At 33.8% G+C, this 20,571-nt stretch overlaps 1 pseudogene; it reads left to right on the top strand.

Moving 5' to 3' along the window:
• The first annotated feature begins 17,731 nt into the window (after nt 1-17,731).
• LOC149568940 (putative germin-like protein 2-3) lies at nt 17,732-18,496 on the top strand (annotated as a pseudogene).
• The last annotated feature ends 2,075 nt before the right edge of the window (nt 18,497-20,571 follow it).

Raw genomic sequence — 20,571 nt, forward strand, 5'->3', positions numbered from 1 at the left:
TATGAATATTTATAATATGTCCCTAGGGGACTTGGAACTCCTATGGACATATGTTGTCATGAAATATGTCGAAAGGGGTCATAGGTTATTCTATGACCTCTTTTGACCCATATAAACAATTCTAATATGTCCCTAGGGGTTCTAGGACCCCTACAGGCATATGTTGCCATAAAATGTATCAAAAGGGGTCATAGGTTATCCTATGACCGCTTTTGACCCATATAAACAATTATAATATGTTCCTAGGCGTCCCAGGACCTCCAGAGACATATGTTGTAATGGAATGTGTCGAAAGGGGTCATAAGTTATCTTATGACACCTTTCGACCCATATAAACAATTATAATATGTCCCTAGGGGTCCTAGGACCTTAGAGACATATGTTGTAATGAAATGTGTTGGAAAGGGTCATAGGACATCCTATGGCCCATTTCGACCCATATAAATGATTATAATATGTCCCTAGGGGTCCTACGACCCCTGAAGATATGTAATAAAATGTGTCGCAAGGGATCATATGTTATCCTATGACACCTTTTAACCCATATAAATGATTATAATATGTCCCTTAGGATCTTGGGACCCTTAGTGACATATGTTGTAATGAAATATGTGGAAAGGGGTCATAGGTTATCCTATGAACCCTTTCAACCCATATAAATAATTATAATATGTCTGTAAGGGTCTTGGGACCCCTAAAGACATATGTTGTCATGAAATGTGTCGAAAGGGGTCATAGGTTATCCTATGACCTATTTTGGCCTATATAAATGATTATAATAAGTTCTTAAGAGTCCTAAGACCCTTCAGGACATATGTTGTGATGAAACATTTTGAAAGGGGTTATAAGGTTATCTTATGACTGCTTTCAACCCATATAAACAATTATAATATGTCTCTATAGGTCCTAAGACCCCTACAGACATATGCTGTAATAAAATATGTCAAAAGGGGTCATAGGTTATACTATGACCCCTTTTAAACCAAAAGAATGATTATTATATGTCCTTAGGGGTCCTATGACCCCTAGAGACATATGCTGTAATGAAATATGTTGAAAGGGGACATAGGTTATCCTATGACCCCTTTCGACCCATATAAATGAGTCTAATATGTCCTTAGTTGTCCTGGGACCCCTAGAGACATATGTTGCCATGAAATGTATCGAAAGGGTTCATAGGTTATCCTGACTCCTTTCAACCCATATAAACGTTTTAAAAATGTCTCTAGGGATCCTAGGACCCCTAGAGACATATGTTGTCATGAGATATGTCGAAAAGGGTTATAGGTTATCCTATGACCCCTTTCGATCCATATAAATGATTATAGTATGTTCTTAGGGTCCTGGGACCCCTACAAACATATGTTCTCATGAAATGTGTTGAAAGGGGTCATAGGTTATCCCATGACCTCTTTTGACCCATATAAATGATTATAATATGTCCTTAAGGGTTCTAGGACCCCTAGAGACATATGTTATTATAAAGTGTGTCGAAAGGGGTCATAGGTTTTCCTATGACCTCTTTTGATCTATATAAATGATTGTAATATGTCCATAGGGGTCATGTTCCCCTAAAAAGATATGTTGTAATGAAATGTGTCGAAAGGGGTCACAGGTTATCTCATTGCCCCTTTTGACCAATATAAATGATTATAATATATTCCTAAGAGTCTTAGGAGACCTAGAGACATATGTTGTCATGGAACATGTCAAAAGAAGTCATAAGGTTATCCTATGACTCCTTTCAACCCATATAAATAATAATAATATGCACCCAAGGGTTCTAAAATGCCTAGAGACATATGTTTTAATGAAATGTGTTGAAAGGGGTCATAGGTTATACTATGACCCCTTTCAAATCATAGAAATAATTATGATATGTCCTTAGGGGTCCTATGATCCCTAGAGACATATGTTTTCATGAAATATGTCGAATGGGTTGTTGGTTATCCTATGACCCCTTTCAACCCATATAAATAATTCTAATATGTCTCTAGGGGTCCTGAGACCCCTAGAGACATGTTGTCATGAAATCTGTCGAAAGGGTCCCTTTCGACCCATATAAATGCTTATAATATGTCCCTAGGAGACTTGAGACTCATAGATACATATGTTGTCATGAAACATGTCGAAAGGGGTCATAAGGTTATCTTATGACTTCTTTTGATCCATATAAATAATTATAATATGTCCCTATGGGTTTTAGGACCTATAGAGACATATGTTGTAATGAAATATGTCAAAAAAGGTCACAAGTTTTCTTATGAACCCTTTCGACCCATATAAATAATTATAATATGTCCCTAGGGGTCCTAGGACTCCTAGAGACATATGTTTTAATGAAATGTGTCAAAGGGGTTCATAGGACATCTTGTGGCCCATTTTGACCCATATAAATTATTATAATATGTCCCTAGGGGTCCTACGAGCCCTAGAGATAGATGTTGTAATGAAATATGTCGAAAGGGGTCATAGGTTATCCTATGACCCCTTTCGTCCCATATAAATGATTCTAATATGTCTCTAAGGGTCCTAGGACCTCTAGAGACATATGTTGCCATGAAATTTGTCAAAAGGGCTCATAGGTTATGCTCTGACTCCTCTCGACCCATATAAATGATTATAATATGTCCCTAGGGTTCATAGGATCCCTGGAGACATATATTTTCATGAAATGTGTCGAAAGGGGTCATAGGTTATCTTGTGACCCCTTTTGACCCATATAAATGATTATAATATGTCCTTAGGGGGTTCCTAGTGGTCTTGGTACCACTAGAGACATATGTTGTAGTGAAATGTGTCAAAAATGGTTATAGGTTTTCCTATGACCCGTTTCGACTCATATAAATGATTCTAATATGTCCTTAGGAGTCTTGGGACCCTTAGAGATATATGTTGTCATGAGATGTGTCGAAAAGGGCCCCTTTCGAACCATATAAATGATTATAATATGTTCCTAGGTTCCTAGGACCCCTAGAGACATATGTTTTCATGAATTGTGTCGAAAGGGGTCATAGGTTATCTTATAACCCCTTTTGACCCATATAAATGATTAAAATATGTCCTTAGTAGTCTTGGAAACCCTAGAGACATGTTGTAATGAAACATGTTGAAAGGGGTCACAGGTTATCCTCTGACCCCTTTCGATCCAAATAAACGATTATAATACGTCTCTAGCGGTCCTAGGACCCCTAAAGACTTATGCTGTAATGAAATGTGTGGAAAGGGGTCATAGGTTATACAATGACCGTTTTTAAATGATAGAAATAATTGTAATATGTCCCTAGGGGTCCTATGACACCTAGAGACATATGTTGTAATGAAATATGTTGAAAGGGATAATAGGTTATCCTATATTTTCAACCCATATAAACTATTATAATATGTCTGTAGGGATTTTAGGACCCCTAGAGACATATGTTGTAATAAAATGTGTCGAAAAGGGTCATAGGATATCTTAGCCTATGACGCCTTTCAACTCATATAAATGATTATAATATGTCTCTAGGTGTCCTAGCACCCATAGAGACATATGTCGTCATTTAATGGGTCAAAATGGGTCATAGGTTACTCTATGACCCCTTTCAACCTATTTAAACACATTATTTATGTCCTTAGGGTTTCTAGGACCCCTAACAACATATATTGTCATATTATATATTGAAAGGGATCATGGGGTACTCTATGACCCCTTTCGATTCATTTGAACACATGATATATTTTTCTAGGGGTTATAGGACCCCTATCAACATATGCTATCACTTAATGGGTCAAAATTTTGGCCCATTCAAACACATGATGTATGTTCCTACGACACCTAAGATCCCTAGGGACATACATGATGTGTTATAATTGGTAAAAAGGGGTCATAGGGAATGCCATGACAAATTTTGACCTATTACATAACAAAATACATTCATAGGGTTTGTAGGATCCCTAGGGACATACATGTTGTATTCCAATGGGTTGAATTGGGTTAAATGATATCCTACGACTGTGGCTGATGAAAATTCGGCTCTGAGCATATTATGGTTTTTGATGTTTAAAGTTGGTATAGGTTAGATAACCTCCAGCTGAATTCTCAGCCTTTTATTCTCTGGGGCCAGGCCCTCATTTTTTTGTGTGCTATCAACTACTTCAAAAACAAGGGATCACAAGATCATAAGATCATAGCTATACTCTTAGTAAACATAAACACAACCTCTAATATTTACTGAAACATTTACAGCACCATAAGAACTAGTAAAATTAAGAACATCCTATAACTTAACCCATTTTAATCCTAATTTTGATCTTTCCTTCACAAGACTCAGTACCAAATTTAGCAGTGATCTCAACTAAGAGGCACATTTCCAATATCCAACAACTACACTTCTCATTGTTCTTGTACAATTTTCAGTTTAAAATCTAAACAACAATTGATTTTTTCATAATACAAATATTTTTCTCAACATCAACCGACATCAAATACAATGAGACATTTTTCATGAATTATAATTGGCAATCCTTTACATTTCAGAGGAAGTATGTAATATGCAACACCATGATTCGCAAGGAAAGACGGTGTGGAAATGTAAACAATTATTGCATGGTCCTTTAATTAAACTTTGAGGTTTGTTTCCATACTACGGTTACCATCTTTAGTATGTTTAAAATTTTAAGAAGGTTTCCTCTATCAATTATATGGAATGAACACATAATGATCCTTCTTCAATAAAGATTAATGATTTTATTTACTATCGTGATGACCTTGTAACATTATAACAAATCCAAATTGTAAGAAACAAATTCAAAACTCCACCTAATCGTATGTATCTATAACTAAATTTGAATCTGGGTGCCATATTGGTTCTAGTGAATGACTCTTAACTTGGTGCACAACTATGATTTTTAGAAAGTCTAATTCTACTCCAATGCACAAGCTTAAAATTTTGGATATGAGGTGAGGTGTGGTATTTTCCAGATATCGATAAATTATATAGCGCAGTCTTATTCATGTTGAAAGGTCATCGTTGGCCATTCTAGTCAAGATGCTAACATAACTACTCCTTGTCAAGGCATGATATGTGACTTCTTTGCCTAAAATTTGTACCCAAACCCCATCAGTGATAAATTAATTGAACGTCTTTCATTGAGTAAAATGAAAAAATACATAGATCACCAACTCTATTATTCTATACAATATTAAGATGTAGACACAAGTTGAGGGACTAAAGTTTTTGATGTTAAGTATAAGGAGTACTTTATCTCGAATCAAACTCAGTGTTTGAACATTGTTGCCAAGTCATGGCTCTTGCAACCAAGGAAAGGGAAATCTCAACTGGCCAAATCCATTCATAGATCATTGCTAAAAGAAGACATAGCAAACATGGTAACTCTATTAAGTAGGACAGTTGGACTTCAAGATTCACATGAGTTTGAAGGTTGGATGTTCCTGTTTATTAACATGGTCTGCGAAGGGAAGTAAAACATTGATTGGGTTGAAATTATCAATAACTCACTGTATAGACAACTCATGGGTCTTCAAGAAAATGACTACTTCTACATGACTTCATACCTTTTCTATGCTATTACAAGTACCAAAAGTTGGCCAGGACTTAATCGACAGGGTATCTATAATGATGTGACTCTCATTTACAATCATCTTCCTCATATTCAGTGTGACAATAGCGTGCACCATTTTAGAAGAGTGAATGATGCGTTTACAATGCTGACTATAAGAGAAATTCAAGGGAATATCGGGGTCAGAATTTCACTAGAAGCAGCAATGAAAGTACAAAAATATGGAAGTGTTTTCATACAGTTCCTAAAGTTTACTTATATCAGATTAGCTGCCTATGATGGGTGTCCACTAATGCTACCTAGATTTGTTGATGATAAATTGGTCTTGATTGAAATGTTCAAGCAAATAAGTCAAATCAATAAACTTTGCAGGAATTGGAGGATAGATGAAATACCTTTTCCTATCGGCATCAGATATTATAGTTGTGATACCACATCAGATGCTCGGAATATAGAAAGATCTATTGCCACAATAAATTTGCATCCTTATACGATGCGTTTCCCTTATGATAGTAAGGGCTATGCAGTGAATGAGTTAAAGTTAAATCCCAATCTTGGTCACTTCCCGTCTCTAGAGGACTTTTGGGAGGATTGTGAAAATGATTTTGAAGTCAGGAAGAGAGATTGGATGCGGCTTACAGTGAGGCAGGTAATAGACTTCAAGCTGGATATTGATGTGATAGGTGTAGATGATAATGAGGTTTCCTTGGTTGATCCTTTCTACTATGAGAAAATCGAATTGCTAGATCTCCCTCCTATTGATTGGTCAATTCCGGAGTTAAAAAACTTAAAAGAAAGGATTGCCTTTGTTCTTAAAAGGACAAGAGATTGGGTCAATAAAGTCAAAGTAGAAAGGGCAGCTGTTGAATTCCAAAGTAGGGAGAGAAGAGGCAATCAAGGACAATCATCTTGAATGGCATTAAAGGAATGCAACAATTAGATGCAAGTGTTCCAGATCAAGATTAAGATCTAAATCATCCAGCTAAGTTTACAGTCAAAAAGAGGAGGACAAAGATGAAAAATAAATCTACTAGATCAAATCAGGAAGGAAATGAGCCTAATATGAAGGATCAAGGAACTCCCCAAGCCGTTGAACCACACATTCCCATTACATCCTCTCATGATGTAGCAATCCCTCATTTGAGTCTCTCTCCTCCTGAGATATCATTAATAAACATCACACAGCTGGATAATCAATTATCTAATTCAGAAGATTTAATGATGATTGCTGAAAATATAATAGGCGATGTGCAAGTTTCAAATACTACACATTCATGGTTCCAGAACAATATTAAGAAGAAGAAGAAAGTTGTTCAAATGATTCTACCTCCATTTGATGTGATCTCTAGTTTCCTTCAGAAGCCTTCTAAGGTGAAAAAGACCAAAGTGATGTCTAGGTTAGCCATTGATAAAAGATACTTCTTCAATAAAGATTGATGATTTTATTTACTGTTGTGATGACCTTGTAACATTATAAAAAATCCAAATTGTAAGAAACAAATTCAAAACTCCACCTAATTTTATGTATCTATAACTAAATTTGAATCTGGGTGCCTTATTGGTTCTAGTGAACGACTCTTAAATTGGTGCACATTATGATTTTTGGAAAGTCTAATTCTACTCCAATGCACAAGCTTAAAATTTTGGATATGAGGTGAGGTGTGGTATTTTCTAGTTATTGATAAATTATATAGCGCAGTCTTAACCATGTTGAAAGGTCATTGTTGGCCACTCTAGTCAAGATGCTAACACAACTACTCCTTATCAAGGCACGATATGTGGCTTCTTTTCCCAAAATTTGCACCCAAACCCAATCAGTGATAAATTAATTGAACGTCTTTCATTGAGTAAAATGAAAAAATACATAGATCACCAACTCTATTATTCTATACAATATTAAGATGTAGATACAAGTTGAGGGACTAAAGTTTTTGATGTTAAGTATATACTTAACATTTGCATCATTTTAATGGCATACTAAGGGAGAGGGATTAACAACTCATAGTTTACTTTTCTTTACTTTTCTGCACATCAACACATAAACATAGAGTAAAAGCACAAACCCGTGTCACCCTTTTGTAAAGGAAAAGGCTAACAAAAGTATGACTGTTCACCTTTAATGACATAAGCATGGTATTATTATTGAGAATTTGAAAATGAAGCAAACTAATGAAATGCGTAGAAATGGATGAAGTTTAGGATTATAATTTTTTATAATTATTTGGAATAAGAATTGATGTTTTAGGTGTTGAAAAATGATGAAAATTAGGGGTCTAGTTCCCACCAAAAAAACTATATGGAAATAAACTCATTTCCCTCTGATCTCAGACTATGTTATAGATAACATACATAGCTAGAACAATAAAAAATAAAATTGTCTTTAGACCTATATTTTCTCTTTTATAATGATTCAAATTTCAACTCACCTGAAATCGATAGCCTCCATCTCCCACCACATTTTTCAAAACAAATCTATTCTAACCAGAAGAAAAATTATACATTCTAGAAGAGGAATTTCTCTCCTCTAGAACATCATATGATTTTCAATTTTTTAATATGATTTAATATTTTTTCTTTCTCAAAATTGATATATTTTTGAGTGTTAAAATACGTGCTTGTAGAAATTTTAATTACAATATGCAATATCTAATTAAAATAAGTTAAAAACTCTATATGAGAATATCCTTGACTTTGAGCTCTATAAAATGGTGTTCTATAGGTTATTAAAAAAAATCATAAAAAATAGTAAGAGTTATTGAAACATTATTTTTCTGAAATACTTTTATTTCTTTAGTAATTGGATACAAACTAGTATAAAACATGCATTTCCAATTGGAAAAGTGTGAGACCATATACAGCTTAGCTATAATGAATTTATCTAGATCATATGTTTGAGCAAAATTGATTTTTAGAGAGAAATACTCAAATTCAATCATTCTGATATCTCAGCATGAAAGGTGACACAATTTTGTACTTTTGTCCCATAATCACCTAGAAGTTAATTATTTAATACTTGATAGGTGACCATTTGTAGGGTACATTTCATGGCAGCATAAAAAATGTCAAATGGTGAGACTAGTTCAAGGTTCACATGTGGTAAAATGCCCAGTTCCTGCTCAGCATGTGGTAATATGCGCCTTCTCAGATCATTGATTGCAAATAGTTATCGATAGTGGAAATTATTAAATTATTGCAAAATTTCATAGATTTTTTCTTGAAGCTAGTGTAGATTAAAACTGCTATCAAATTCAAGTTAGGTTTATTTTGAAATGAACTAAACCGGTGACGATGAAACGAGCAATTAGGAATAGGGTAAAAAATATTATTCATATATCTTCTAGGAAATTCTAAAATCATTGCAAAAAATAGATTGTTGCATGAAGCTACTGTAGATTAAAAATGCTATCAAATGCAAGTTAGATTTGTTTCAAAATGAAATAAACCCGTGACAATGAAAACGAGAAATCAGGAATAGGGTAAAAAATATTATTTCATATATCTTCTATGATGCATAGCTCAAAATTTGTAAGATACAATGCTTTTTAAAAATAAAATAAAAAAATTAGTGCTTTTTAATGGATCATGTAAGACTGACAAAGTATCACATTTAATATATCTGTCTAATTTCTTTTGGTTGCGATTAGTATTGGCATTTGTAAATGTAAAAAATCAAATTCCCTGTTTACCTACAAAATTAGTAAGATTGAAACTAGTGAGCTTTTTATATGTGAATGAAAGTGTACTCAAACGAGGTATAATAATTTAAAACAAATCGAGAACAAATTGAAAGCTATAAAAAGAAGCCACGATACAGAACTCTCCAAAGTCTATGGGATAAGGACGATAGAATTAAATGGGTTTTGTATTCAGTTTTTGTCTTCTTTTGAATATGAAGAATATACATTACTTGTAGAAGCGTTCATCTTTGCCAATGATATTTGGTGATCGATCAATAAAAATTTGAAGATTATAAAGATATTTTTAATTGATCTAGGAGGTAAGTTAGGCTGTCTTAAGTTTCAAATAATAAACTAAGCATGTCTCAGGTTCCATCCCGATTTGCATCTTTACTACATAATAGTCTTACAATTACCTCTTTTTATTGAAAATCTAGCTATTTCACGATAGTTCCATGTATATGATCTGATAGTGTGAACCAATTTCATTCAATTTACTCAGTGAGATCTTAACTACGATTATCCAAAATGGAACTATGAAACCTAAAATACAAAAAGAAAAAATTCAAGTTATTAGTATTCTAAATTTGTATAAAGAGTGCAAGAGAAAATTTAATAATATTTATTTATTCATGAATGCTAGAAGCAACACCCTCCTGACATAATATGGTACTATGAGGCATCATGAAGAATGTGCAATAATTATCTTTCAAAACTAATAGAACTTTAAAATACAATATTTAGACATATTCACATGTCGTACACAAGAGTCAGAGCAAAAGATATTTAAGTTCCTAATGAAGTTCTCTTAGATTACTAATAAGCATGCTTTGATAATGAGATCGTATACAATAGCATTCCTCATGGAAGAAGAAGAAATTTTGATAAGTAAATACAGAGTGTTGGACATTTAAAAATAAGAAATCTACCTCATGATTAGGAAACATGCATTAACAAAGCAATATCACAAAATTTTGATAGCCAACAAGGTCCAAGTAAGGAAATCTTTTGTCATATCTCTTATAAAGATATCATTATTACTTGTAACCGTCTTATCTGTGTAAAATATTGGCACTCTAAGTTTGTCCATTCCAGATTGACTTTATATAGAACATTTTACTACCATAAATTTTGACTTTTGACCAAAGTAGAAAACTTCCTGGACAAACCAATCAAAGTGGAGGAGGAGGACGCGACAAGGGAAGCACTTGAGGAGCAGAAGAATGGGAACCAAGAGAAGGAAGAGGGAATCTAGCCCAGGCTTTGTTGTGTTTTTTTACTATTTTTATGATTATGTTTCTAAACTTTGCACCCCATGGGGTTTTAGGAATATGTCGATTACTTGGACCAATAGCAGTGTTGTTTTCAAATGTTGCTAGTTTATTATCTAGTTTACTATGCATAGCAGTTTAAGTACTGTGGATGATGATGATTCGGCTCTGAACATATTATGGTTTTTGATGTTCAAAGTTGGTATAGGTTAGATAACTGAGAGATAACCTCCAACTGAATTCTTAGCCTTTTGTTCTCTCGGGCCAGGCCCCCTTTTTTTTGGTTGCTATCAGCTACTTCAAAAACAAGGGATCACAAGATCATAAGACCATAGCCGTACTCTTAGTAAGCATAAACATAACCTCTAATATTTACTGAAACATTTACAACACCATAAGAACTAGTACAATTAAGAACATCCTATAACTTAACCTATTTTAATCTTAATTTTGATCTTGCCTTCACAAGACTCGGTGCCAAATTTAGCAATGATCTCAACTAAGAGGCACATTTCCAATATCCAACAACTACACTTCTCATTTTTCTTGTACAATTTTTAGTTTAAAATCTAAACAACAACTGATTTTTTCATAATACAATGATTTTTCTCAACGTCAACCAGCTTCAAATATAATGAGCCATTTTTCATGAATTATGACTGGCAATCCTTTACATTTCAGAGGAAGTATGTAATACACAACACCATGATTCCCAAGGAAAGACAGTGTGGAAATGTAAACAATTATTGCATGGTCCTTTAATTAAACATTGAGGTTTGTTTCCATACTACGATTACCATCTTTAGTATGTTTAAAATTTTAAGAAGGTTTCCTCTATCAATTATATGGAATGAACACAAGATCCTTCTTCAATAAAGATTGATGATTTTATTTACTATCGTGATGACCTTGTAATGTTATAACAAATCCAAATTGTAAGAAACGAATTCAAAACTTCACCTAATTGTATGTATCTATAACTAAATTTGAATCTGGGTGCCTTATTGGTTCTAGTGAACGACTCTTAAATTGGTGCACATCTATGATTTTTAGAAAGTCTAATTCTACTCCAATGCACAAGCTTAAAATTTTGGATATGAGGTGAGGTGTGGTATTTTCCAGTTATTGATAAATTATATAGCGCAGTCTTAACCATGTTGAAAGGTCATCGCTGGCCATTCTAGTCAAGATGCTAACTTAACTACTCCTTATCAAGGCACAATATGTGGCTTCTTTGCCCAAAATTTGCACCCAAACCCAATCAGTGATAAATTAATTGAACGTCTTTCATTGAGTAAAATGAAAAAATACATAGATCACCAACTCTATTATTCCATACAATATTAAGATGTAGATACAAGTTGAGGGACTAAAGTTTTTGATGTTAAGTATATACTTAACATTTGCATCATTTTAATGGTATACCAGGGGAGAGGGATCAACAACTCATAGTTTACTTTTCTTTACTTTTCTGCACATCAACACATCAACATAGGGTAAAAGCACAAACCCGTGTCACCCTTTTGTAAAGGAAAGGGCTAACGAAAGTATGACTGTTCACCTTTAATGACATAAGCATGGTATTATTATTGAGAATTTGAAAATGAAGTAAACTAATGAAATGTGTAGAAATGGATGAAGTTTAGGATTGTAATTTTTTATAATTATTTGGAATAAGAATCGATGTTTTAGGTGTTGAAAAATGATGAAAATTAGGGGTCTAGTTCCCACCAAAAAACTATATGGAAATAAACTCATTTCCCTTTGATCTCAGACTATGTTATAGATAACATACATAGCTAGAACAATAAAAAATAAAATTGTCTTTAGACCTATATTTTCTCTTTTATAATGATTCAAATTTCAACTCACCTAAAATCGATAGCCTCCATCTCACACCACATTTTTCAAAACAAATCTATTCTAACTAGAAGAAAAATTATACATTCTAGAAGAGGAATTTCTCTCCTCTAGAACATCATATGATTTTCAAATTTTTAATATGATTTAATATTTTTTCTTTCTCAAAATTGACATATTTTTGAGTGTTAAAATACATGCTTGTAGAATTTTTAATTACAATATGCTATATCTAATTAAAATAAGTTAAAAACTCTATATGAGAATATCCTTGACTTTGAGCTCTGTTAAAATGGTGTTCTATAGGTTATTAAAAAAATATCATAAAAAATAGTAAGAGTTATTGAAACGTCAGTTTTCTGAAATACTTTTATTTCTTTAGTAATTGGATACAAACCAGTATAAAATATGCATTTCCAATTGGAAAAGTGTGAGACCATATATAGCTTAGCTATGATGAATTTATCTGGATCATAGGTTTGAACAAAATTGATTTTTAGAGAGAAATACTCAAATTCAATCATTTTTATATCTCAGCTTGAAAGGTGACACAATTTTGTACTTTTGCCCCATAATCACCTAGAAATTAATTATTTAATTCTTGATAGGTGACCATTTGTACAGTACATTTCATGGCAGCATAAAAATGTCAAATGGCGAGACTAGTTCAAGGTTCAAATGTGGTAAAATGCCCAGTTCTTGCTCGGCATGTGGTAATATTCACCTTCGTAGATCATTGATTGTAAATAGTTATCGATAGTGGAAATTATTAAATTATTGCAAAATTTCATAGATTTTTTCTTGAAGCTAGTGTAGATTAAAACTGCTATCAAATTCAAGTTAGGTTTAGTTCGAAATGAACTAAACCGGTGACAATAAAACCGAGCAATTACGAATAGGGTAAAAAATATTATTCATATATCTTCTAGGAAATTATAAAATCATTGCGAAAAATAGATTGTTGCATGAAGCTACTGTAGATTAAAAATGCTATCAAATGCAAGTTAGATTTGTTTCAAAATGAAATAAACTCGTGACAATGAAAATGAGATTTGTGTCCTTTAGTATGGCTCTTTCCATGTCATGCCAGATGTTGAAGGGGGTTGGTTGTATTTCTTTGGAGAGCCTCTTCAGGTTTTGGGGACTTGGCCTTTGGTGGTTTCTGGTTGCTCTTGCAGATGTTTGATCCCTCTAGGAGAATACTCTGGCAGTTCCCTAAGGTCATTTGTTGGCTTGTATTCTATCCATCTGAGCTGCTTTCCTTGTGTAGTGGAGCTTTTCCCTCTTACAGTTGGGAGATGTCCTATTTTTATGACTACTTCTTGGCTGTTGATTCTCTAGAGGTGTGTTGGTTCTAGAGCTCTAGTGGTTTGGCGGTTGGATGAATGTTGGGCAAGGAAGCCTGGCGGAGGTGGAGAACATGTTCTCTAGTTTGAGGCCATAGAGGTATTTTAGTTTTGTCTCTGTATGCTTTCATTTTTAGAGCACGTCCCCCTCTTGGTTTGATCTCTTTTCGATCTGTTATTGAATGATGAATTTTTATTTATTTAAATGGGTATTGTTGTTGCTGGTTTCTTTATAGTGGTACTAGAGCAAGGCATGCTATCAATTTTTATGGGCACTTTCTAGTTAGTTTTTGTTATTGGTTGAGAAGTCATCGGGGGGTCCTTTTAAAATCCCCACAAGGTGTTTGGTTCCTTTCAAAACCTTAGGGATCGACACTCAGAGCTTGTTTCCTTTGCTAAGCTTATGTTTTCTATTCTTTTGTAAGGAATTTGGTGTTTTATATAGGTTTCAGTGGCCCACCAATCCCTAGTTTCCAAATCAATTCTATTTAAAGATAATAATGTAGTTTTCTTAAAATAATTTTTTGACTAAACCAAGAGACAAATAATATAAACCCTATAATGAGGCTTTCATATTCATATATGATTTATTTAATATTATTATTTGAAGTTTTTAAAATAATAATCATTAAAAACATAGTTTTTTCAAAAATGATTTTCTAGTCCAAGGGGTTTAGCTTAGTTGGTCGAGGCAAGGAGCTCTCATTGTCGACACCCTAGTTCAAATCCAAGATGGACATCTTTGTGTAATTCTAAGTTGCGACTCTTGGTCTTCTATTGGTTGTATTCGTCTCATTTGTAAAAAGTGGATTCTAAGTTGTGACTCTTGGTCCTCCAATTGTTGTTTCTAGTGTGGTCACTTGAGAGGAGCTTGAATAAATTGTAATCTTTTCCTCTTAAGGAGCACCCGATATGTAAATGATCTTAATATGATAAATATTTTTTCTTAAAAAACATAAATTAAAAAATTAACACTAGAACTTATATATTTTTAAAATTAGATTTTTCTAAATATTTAGTCTTAAATTTTAACTTATGTATTTACCTGCTTATAACTCTATTGAAAATACATCCTTTCTTTATCACTTTAGTCGTATAATTTTTGTTTGTTTTAATTTTTAAACATGATTTGGAGTTTATTTTCTTATTCCATAAAACTTTATTAATAACATATTACCTTTTATTTGGTAATTTTTCGGAGAGTTTCAAATCAAGTATAGTTTGCAAACTATCCAATATATGAAATAACATCAAGGTATAGTAACAATCACATGACATAGGAAGTAAATTAGTTCCAGTCACATGTCTAAGATAACAATTGGCATACTTAGAAAAGATAAACATAGGGGCTGGATTCAACATATTTTACTAGGTCAAAGGTCCAACAAGCTCACCAACAGAAATGAAGGAGTAGGGATGGTGGGTTGTGACATCCCTCCCCTCCAGGAAGAGACATCAACTTGTTGCCTGATGAAAATGTAACAAACATAGTTCTCACATCACACATAACTGAAAGCACAACAATAAGATACACTAGAGTCTATATAGATAAAAGATATAAAGATCTAATAAAACCATCGTCATCTCCCATGTCCTAAGATTTGAGAATAACTAATCAATGAGAGATCCATTAGGACGCATCGTAGATCATGTTTTGGTAGTTTATATGGGTGCAGCTTGAAAAATTGTTTGAGAAAGTTTTTCATCTCTAGTATGATGGGGACAATAACTTTCGCATTGTTTACCTCCAAAAGTAAAGAAACCATTCCCCGCTCCCTTCCTACCGTCAGACCTATTGTTCCAGTTATTCACATTTCCACTGTTATCAACTTATCTCTATTCATATTTTGATTCTAAGTGTTATTGATATTCCTCGGTGCATTATTGTGAAACTTCCTCTTGAATCCTTGAGGACTGTGGTTTCTCTCTGAAGTTGTGATTGCATTTACCGTTTTTAGTTTCTCCTCCTAAAGCAGTATCTTTCGATGTGCGAATTCCATGGTTTTTGGTTCATGCATTTTGATTACAGATCCAATCTCGAGATGTAATCCCAATACAACCTTATATTTGTTCTCAAATGCTCATCCTACAGATACTAAGGAACATATTTCACCAAACGAAAAAATTGCTCTTGGTATTTGGTCACTACCATGACCCCTTGTACATCAAGTTTTGAAACTCAACTACGTCAGTGTCATAAAATAACAGAGGCAATGATCGCTTCATGGAAAGAGATAAAAATTTATTTCCAGGACATTTGTCCTGGTCACAACTTCCTCTCAGTCGTTAATTGTTCCACCATGTGGTTGATTCACCAATCGACTGAAATGCAACCCATAAAGCCCTAGACTGTGCTGAAAGGTGATGAACATGAAAGTACTTTTCCATGGAGATGATTAATTTCTCAGCATCATCCTTACCATCGAAAGTGGGTAATATGACCTTTTTAAGGTCCTTGCTCAACTCCTCCGCTATCTTCTCATTATTCAGGGGTCCAAAATTATTCTCCTCATCAAAATTTTCCTTTAAACTGTTCCTCAATTCTCCTATCCTCTTCAAATTTTCTGACAGCTTCTAATACTTGATCTCCATTCTATGCACCCCTTAGATCTTGTTCAAGGTGATCCAATGGTTCAACCTTCTCCCAGAGGAGGTTTCCACAGTAGGTTAGAAGTGCTAAAATATGGTCTTGGCTTCGATTCAGACTGAGCTCATCATTCTTACTAGTTCCTTCCTGATTATTATTTGTGGTCTTCATGGCGAGTATTCAATTCTTGTACCAAACATAAGTATGCAACTTATAAAACGTAGACCGAGGTCCTAGTGTTTAAGCTCATCTCCAATACCATAGAATGTCAAGTCGTCAAATAGCTAGTATATCGCAAGGTCAGAAGATCAAGTCTTAGTCATTCAATTGCAAAGACTAGCCAAACACAATTTTCCATTCAATTTAATATAAGTAATACAAGATTCGACCAATGCCAAGAATAAAGACAATATGCAAATTTAAGTATACTAATGTAATCAATTGCAAATTGCAAATTTTAGAAATAAAGTTTAAGACTAATATTCAATGTTTTAATAGTTATGAGAATTTTGTTGAAGTGCTTCGAAAGTATTTTACATGTAGATTTTAAAAACGTACTTATAGAAAACTCACAAATAATTAGATATGTAACATGTAATTTTAAATATGTTACAGACAACTAAAAGAAAATCATTTCCATCCCTAATTATTTAAAATCCAAATAATTATAAAACACAATTTATAATTAAGTTGTTTAAAATAAGATTGTAGTTAAATCAAAGAAAGCTAATGCTAAAAGTGATGGAATGAAATTTAATTTCTTTATTTTTAAGAACTAATATAAAAATCATATTTATTTTAATTAAAATGTAAAAATGAATATCTAATTAATTATTATATAAATAATATATTTGCAAATGGAGTGGTTGTTTCTGATCTGATATTAAACATTAATACATAATTAATTATTATGTAAATAACTAATATCATCCATTAGATATCTTTAAATCGATGCAGTAGTTGTTTGTGATTTTCAATTTAGTTATTAGGTCTTATTAAATTAATGTGGAGGTAACCGCATGCAGTAGGGCTTACGTTGGAAATCCCTGTGGAAGTACGTCATCATATTGGAAGAACGGGGTAAAATAGACGGAGTCAAGATGAATGAACCCTTGCGAAGTAGTCATCTGTGTTTGAAATACATCATTCAATTTCCCTAGTTTACCAATTCTACGAGGGAGCAATAGCATACATAATATTGGCTTTCAGGAACCTCAACGTAGAAGATTTCAACCATAATAAAAGAATGATAAGAGTATATCCGCGGTAGCAGGTGGGTTGATCGTCAGGTAAGAATGAATGAGTCCTTGAGGAGCAGTTAACGTTTCGAGTATATAAAGCATGCAAATGGGCTTGCAATAGTACTCAATTCAATTATCCACATCCTGAGCTGTTTATTCACATCAGTCTCTCTGTGTTCCTGTCATAATGGGTAGCAGGATGATTTACCTCACGCTGGGGCTTGTTCTGTTGATATGTTGTTTCGGCAAAGGCGTCGTGGCAGCGGATTCCGATCCATTGCAGGATTTCTGCGTTGCAGACAACGAAAGCAAAGGTGAGCAGAGAATAACATTATAGATAATAAGAGATCTAGGTACTGATTATATGATTGCATGTGCTCGTTAGAAATCTAGGTACTGATTATATGATTGTTTTTCACAGTGTTGGTGAACGGGTTCGTGTGCAAGGAGGCAATGGCAGTATCAGCAGAGGACTTCTTCTTCGGGGCTTGGGCAGGCGGGGAACACCGACAACGCAGTGGGCTCCATCGTGACCCCTGCCAACGTAATGCAGATACCGGGGCTGAACACGTTGGGAATATCTCTGGTCCGCATCGACTACGCAGTGGGTGGAATTAATCCTCCTCACACCCACCCCAGAGCCACCGAGGTTCTCTTTCTAGCGGAAGGCGAGCTCTTTGTAGGGTTTATTGACACCAACAACACCTTCTTCAGCAAGACGTTGGAGAAGGGAGACGTGTTCGTCTTCCCCAAGGCGCTCGTGCATTTCCAGCAGAATGTGGGGAAAGAGAATGCGGTCGCCATCTCTGCTTTGAGCAGCCAGCTCCCGGGAACCCAGACAATTGCTAATTCTCTGTTTGCGGCGAATCCCCCTCTCCCCGATTCCGTATTGAGCAAGGCCTTCCGCATCACCCAGGAGCTCGTGGACTACATTCAGAAGATGTTCGCCTAAGCTTCTTGAGCTTAATTTTTTGTGATCGATTCGATAAAAATAAAACAAAGGAAAGGTAGACCACATAGGAATACTATTTTCGTACCATTTAATAAAAATTCTCTCTTTAGAGCTGCTCGTTGCATTCTCAACAGAAGTTTATTTTCCTAAAGGAACATCTTTCTGTGTGAAAAGAATTCTATGGTTTCTGGTTCATGCATCTTGACCACAGATCCAGTCTGGGGATGTAATCCCAATACAAACTTATAATATCCATTCTAAAATGCTCATCCTACAAATACTATGGAACATATTTCACAAATAACAAAATCGCTCCTGATATTTGGTCACTGCCATGACCCCTTTAATCAAGTTTTGAAACTCAGCTACGTCTGTCTCATAAAATAACAGATGCAACAATCGCTTCATGAAAAGAGATAAAAAAGTATTCCCAAGATATTTGTCCTGGTCACAACTTCCTCTCGGCCCTTAATTGTGGCTGTTCCACCACATAGTTGGTTCACCAATCAGCTGAAATGCAACCCATAAAGCCCTAGACTATGCCGAAAGGTGATGAACACGAAAGTACTTTACCATGAAGATGATTAATTTCTCAGCATCATCCTTACCATCGAAACCATGGAAAGTGGGTAATACGATCTTTTTAAGGTCATTGCTCAGCTCCTCCGCTATCTTCTCATTATTATTCAGGTGTCCAAAATTATTCTTCATTAAAACCAGAATGTCACGTGGAGAGGAAAAAATTATTTATATCTATTTATACAAATGACAAGAAAGATTTATATCACAATTAGCATTGTGTTAAATTATGAACAACAATAGAAAGTGAAGATTTGATAAACTAAATAAAGACTAAAATTTTCAATCGATTTTATATATATGCAAGCGAAGCACAAATTTGATTTCTGTTATCAAATTCAAGTTAGGTTTAGTTCGAAATGAGCTAAACCGAGCAATTAGGAATAGGGTAAAAAATATTATTCGTATATCTTTTAGGAAATTATAAAATCATTGCGAAAAATAGATTGTTGCATGAAGCTACTGTAGATTAAAAATGCTATCAAATGCAAGTTAGATTTGTTTCAAAATGAAATAAACCCGTGACAATGAAAAAGAGAAATCAGGAATAGGGTAAAAAATATTATTTCATATATCTTCTATGATGCATAGCTTAAAATTTGTAAGATACACTGTTTTTTAAAAATAAAATAAAAAAATTAATGCTTTTTAATGGATCATGTAAGACTGACAAAGTATCACATTTAATATATCTGTCTAATTTCTTTTGGTTGCGATTAGTATTGGCATTTGTAAATGAAAAAAAATCAAATTCCCTGTTTACCTACAAAATTAGTAAGATTGAAACTAGTGAGCTTTTTATATGTGAATGAAAGTGTACTCAAGCAAGGTATAATAATCTAAAACAAATCGAGAACAAATTGAAAACTATAAAAAGAAGCCACGATACAGAACTCTCCAAAGTCTATGGGATAAGGACGATAGAATTAAATGGGTTTTGTATTCAGTTTTTGTCTTCTTTTGAATATGAAGAATATACATTACTTGTAGAAGCGTTCATCTTTGCCAATGATATTTGGTGATCGATCAATAAAAATTTGAAGATTATAAAGATATTTTTAACTGATCTAGGAGGTAAGTTAGGTTGTCTTAAGTTTCAAATAATAAACTAAGCATGTCTCAGGTTCCATCCCGATTTGCATCTTTACTACATAATAGTCTTACAATTACCTCTTTTTATTGAAAATCTAGCTATTTCACGTTAGTTCCATGCATATGATCTGATAGTGTGAACCAATTTCATTCAATTTACTCAGTGAGATCTTAACTACGATTATCCAAAATGGAACTATGAAACCTAAAATACAAAAAAAAAAATTCAAGTTATTAGTATTCTAAATTTGTATAAAGAGTGCAAGAGAAAATTTAATAATATTTATTTCTTCATGAATGCTAGAAGCAACACCCTCCTGACATAACATGGTACTATGAGGCATCATGAAGAATGTGCAATAATTATCTTTCAAAACTAATAGAACTTTGAAATACAATATTTA

The sequence above is a fragment of the Cupressus sempervirens genome, chromosome 3, assembly GCF_028749045.1.
Source record: "Cupressus sempervirens isolate cs-2001-9-10 chromosome 3, ASM2874904v1, whole genome shotgun sequence".
In the NCBI taxonomy this organism is placed as follows: domain Eukaryota; kingdom Viridiplantae; phylum Streptophyta; class Pinopsida; order Cupressales; family Cupressaceae; genus Cupressus; species Cupressus sempervirens.